We start from the raw sequence: 4,719 nt of genomic DNA on the forward strand, positions 1-4,719 counted from the left end.
TCCATAGTCTCTCTTGTCAGCCAATTTTTTAGCTCCAAGGTAACAAAAAATGGTCAATAAATAAAGCTACCAAGCAGTTAAAATATGCATTAGAAGAGAGGCATGATAGATACACGTGCGTATAACGCTTCACTGATCTCACGAGAGAATAGAAGCTATGTAGCGCAGCTATTAAGACTGTGGGAGGGGGCGGGTGTATCTTTTATTATAACTTTTGAGTTACTGTTTGTGGCTAACAGTCGATTCAGTTTGAGGTAGTGCCAACAAGCCTATAAATAGGTTAATGCTGCAGTCTCTATTATGAGCAGTACACAAGTAGGCTATGTGTGCTCGTCAAATAGCCATCTTATCCCGCAGAGCATTTGACTTGCATCAATATTAGGAGTTGCGCTACCTATGTTAAGTGAAGCTATGGTCACAGCCTGTGGTGTCAGAATTTAATGAGCAAAACAAAAGTACATAAATAGTAAAGATAGCTTTTTAACAGTAAGTAAAGAAAACAAAACTTTACGTTCATAAGCTATTTGTGGTAATAAAATAAGTTTTATTACTTTCCTAAAATTATCTGTACTCATGATAGTGTTCAAGAATTTACTGGAAATAGTGTTCATTTACCAACTTACCTTCACAGCCATGATGTAAGAAAAAGCTTCGGCTGTAGGGACAAAAATAATTAAATGAGTTGTTGCACATGCTTACTGTATACATTTGCCATTAAGAATAGTCTCCTGAAAGAAGAATAAAATGCCTAACTGCTGCAACAAAAAGCAACTACTTATTTGTCAGAAAGATAAGAATGTTGCTCCGCAACACCAAGCTGCTACGATGGCACACCAACCTCCCCTTTACTAACAGCCTTCACCACCACTACGATGCAGGTCCACAGCAGAAAGCTGTCATGAACATCCCGGCAGTCCCTACTGCCAACCCTGTACACAAGCCAAATATGCAGCCTCGTCCCTACAAGATGAACTCTTAAGCCTGACTACCGCGGCAAGCAGATTTCCTGTTAGCAAAAGCACGGGCAGATGCACTAAATCATCTCACTTGCTTTCCTCACTGTGGCTTCTGAAAGCATCCGATTCACGTCTGTTTATATAGCGAGACCTGTTAGTCCCTTGGCTTTCCTGTAAAAAGCTAGCTTTTCAAAGAGCTGGCTGTCACAGTGTGTGCTCACACTGAGTGCTAATGGCTTTACCAGCCTTGCAGTTAGCTGAGTCAGCTCATCTTTCTATCCTTACCTATGCTAGCTATGTTTGTGCTAGCTATGTTGTATCAGTCACTTACACACATCCTATGCATGCAGTTGACACTCAACATAACATTATTACACTGACAACTACTGGCTTTATGATCCTGGCTTTTCATGAAGCTAGCTTCTCAAAGGCCTGGTTTCCCAAAAAAGCCAGCCCCTGCATTACCGGCTAATCACTGGAGAGCCTTGAATATTTACATAATGTCCCAAAATATTCATATTATTTTTGCAACCCTAAAACTTTTTGTGTTTAAAACCTATTTCTAAATTTCATGAAAAAACTTTTCTTTGATCTGTAGCAATAGCATTGGGACATGAGTTTTTCTTTTATAACTGCATAATGAATATTAAATACGGAAAAAACTGTTGTCACCTCTTAGTATAGAATGCAAATGGAGCAAATGGGAGTTGTTCACTCATGACAATGTCTTATCTTGATAGTACTCATTTTGTTCAGATGATGGGGTCAAGCCCTTGACAATCACACTCTATAAAATGCCACTGTTACTGCCTTCAACCTTTGCTCATGCCTGGATCCGTAATAACACAACTCCAAATTAAGATGAAGGTAAAAGAATACATAGTTAACTTGATACAGCATTAGATTTTTTCACGAGAGATCAACTGTAAAATCTTGGTCCTTTTTTCCGACAAAATTTTGAGCCATGAAGGCCTTATTGAGAGTTGTAAGCCTTTGTACCTGCTTTGATGTCATACGGATGTCTTAAACTTTAAAGGTCAAGTGTGCTTGTAGTCGTAAAGGCTATCTAACCACCTTTGTTTATGCACCAAAGTAAAATAAAACGAAATTTGAACCTCAAATTATTTAAAAGTGACAGTGACTAGTGACACAAACAGGTTCTCTCCTGACTCCTTTTAGTACTTCTGAACCAACCGAGTTTTTCACTGATTTTTGATAAAGAAAAACTGCTAAAGCAATGAACTTTGTACAATAAGGATACCATATTTTTTCTCAAGTTGCAAATATTCAATTGTAGCCTTCGATCTATTGGTATTCATCGTCTAATTAGTTTATAGAAGCTATTCTTTTCAGCCGCCGCTCAGACAGGATTACAAAGAGCTTAACGAGAAACTTTATACAAAAGATAACATTTGAGCAAATGAAAACTAAACAGAAGGCAATTGTGAGCTTTTCTCTTGAGTAAATATCCAGACAATAGGAAGTGTATCAAATTTATTCAATGAGCTCCAATATCTGCCAATACAAACATCAATAGCCTACTGGCTGCAGCACCTGCTATATCATGCCTTACTGACAGTACTAGCTCTCCATATCTGTGAGCATATAGGAGTTAAGTATGAGTGTAGTACAGCTGACTGGCCTACAAGGGCGCCGTATAATGACTTTTCATGTGTTTAAGTTAGTAGTTAGCAGCGAGGTTACTGTATGGCAGCGGCTGATTGCATTTATTAATGTTATTGGAGCGTTCTACTTCTCTCTGTTCTTTACTCTGGACAGCATCACATTACTCCTTCTGATTCTGCCAAAAATATATCAAGGAAGATGGCAAATATTCAACTATGTATTTACTGTAAGTATTTACTGTAAGTATTTATTTGGAAGATTTTAGAGTTAGTTTATGCTGGTGAAACTAACTCCTGAGGTTTTCTTGCCAGATCAATAGCTTGCATTTGGAATGGTAGAAAACATACAATAGCGCATGATTATTTTTCTTATATATTTATGCATCTACCCGAAATTCTGGCGTACAACTGAACCCAGCGTATTAGTCGAGGCCGAAAGTTTGGTTTAGAAATCCAGGTTTTGACAAGTATATGTACCTGCCATATAAGTCGACCTCCTTCTCTGGCTCAAACAGTTTTATCGCTAATAGGTCAGTCGGCATAAGAGGTAAGAAATGAGTAGCTGAACAAATGGCATTCAAAGGCACCATCTGTAAAATGCCCATGTTTTTTGCCTTGTCGGCAATACCTACAACAATTAACAAAAGAATGCGGGACAACAGTTCTAATGTAGACCACAAGCCATGAAAAACAATACCTCACCATTGTATTGGCCCGCCTCACCAATAAAATGAAATTGCCACTTTTGATAACATGTGCGTTTCTACAAAAAGCCATGCAGCAAGATAGATTTCTATCAGGAATCGTGATTCATGTACAAGAAAAAGTATAGATGGGCACAGTGAATGTGTCAAATAAATTACCAAAATGTTGGCTTGTGGCAGATACTACGAAAAAAGCGTTAAATTAAGAAAAACATTATTCCAGAAGAGAATCTTTGCAATGACAATTTGAATGGTAAAGAATGGAACTTTGTTTTTGATGTTAAATAGGATTACTACTATTTTACTATTTGATAAATAAGTCCCCATATGCCATATCATGTAATTTTGATAAGCGATAGTTTTTTGAAGTTGAATTTTACTAGAATTTGTGTCATAAAAAACATGACCGCCGTATAAGTCAAGGATGGATTTCTAAGCTTGAAAATTGGTGTCAAATTTTTTGACTTAAACACCGGAATTTACAGTAACCCTCATTTTAGTTTGGTAAATCTTTATAATTACTGTTCAGGATTTTAGTTAGTCATATCTTTTAGGGTTTTACTTGGGCTTCTTATTTGTTAATTAATGTTCAGTAAGTGCTATTTGCTCATATTTTGGAATCGCGGATATCTGCTGAATCGGTGAAATCAGTCGGATCAGTCGTATCAGCCAGCATCTGTTGTTTTCATGGTATATAAGGAAGTCCCAATTTTAGAGGAGAATCGGTAGTACATTCAGTCAGTGATTGTGATCTGATACATATACAAGTATACGGTTGCACTCCATGGTTTGGTGACTATTTACTATGTTGTACTACTCGATGGTTTGGAGACTATTTACTAAATGAACTTGTGTAAGTGCACAGTTGAATAGAAGAAGTCAAGCAGTGCCGCCTTCTTTACGGATATAAACATGCACCGGTCGTCTTTCATTATAATACAGAGACTTTCTTCTTTGTGGGTTTGTTTACTATCTAAATACAGAAAACAACAAAATTTTCTAGGCACCTCCCTTTGCATGAACTGTTCACATATATGACAACCACTAGCTGGCTCTACCAAAGTTCTTCAAGTTTTCTGGTAACATACAGCTTTAGTTATGACAGTCCGCTACTCTGTTGTGTGTTAGCTCAAAAAATTGAAAAATGAACAAAGACATGGCTTATTTTTGTGCAATTTGTAGGCATATTTAATAATCAATGTCGGTGGAAACTATCTCAGAGCCATTACAACTAACACAGAGACAAAGAAGTCGGCCATTACAACTAACACAGAGACAAAGAAGTCGGCCGATGATTCTAAAAAAAATAATAAACATAAGAAGTCGGCAAACTGCGAGTTCTGCAGGAAACCCAAACCTGTCGGATCTCATCATTGCTGGCTCTGCAACGCATGCATTTCCCGACGAGATCACCACTGCTTTTTCATGGCAACT

This window comes from Watersipora subatra, chromosome 5, assembly GCF_963576615.1.
Source record: "Watersipora subatra chromosome 5, tzWatSuba1.1, whole genome shotgun sequence".
Taxonomy (NCBI): Eukaryota; Metazoa; Bryozoa; class Gymnolaemata; order Cheilostomatida; family Watersiporidae; genus Watersipora; species Watersipora subatra.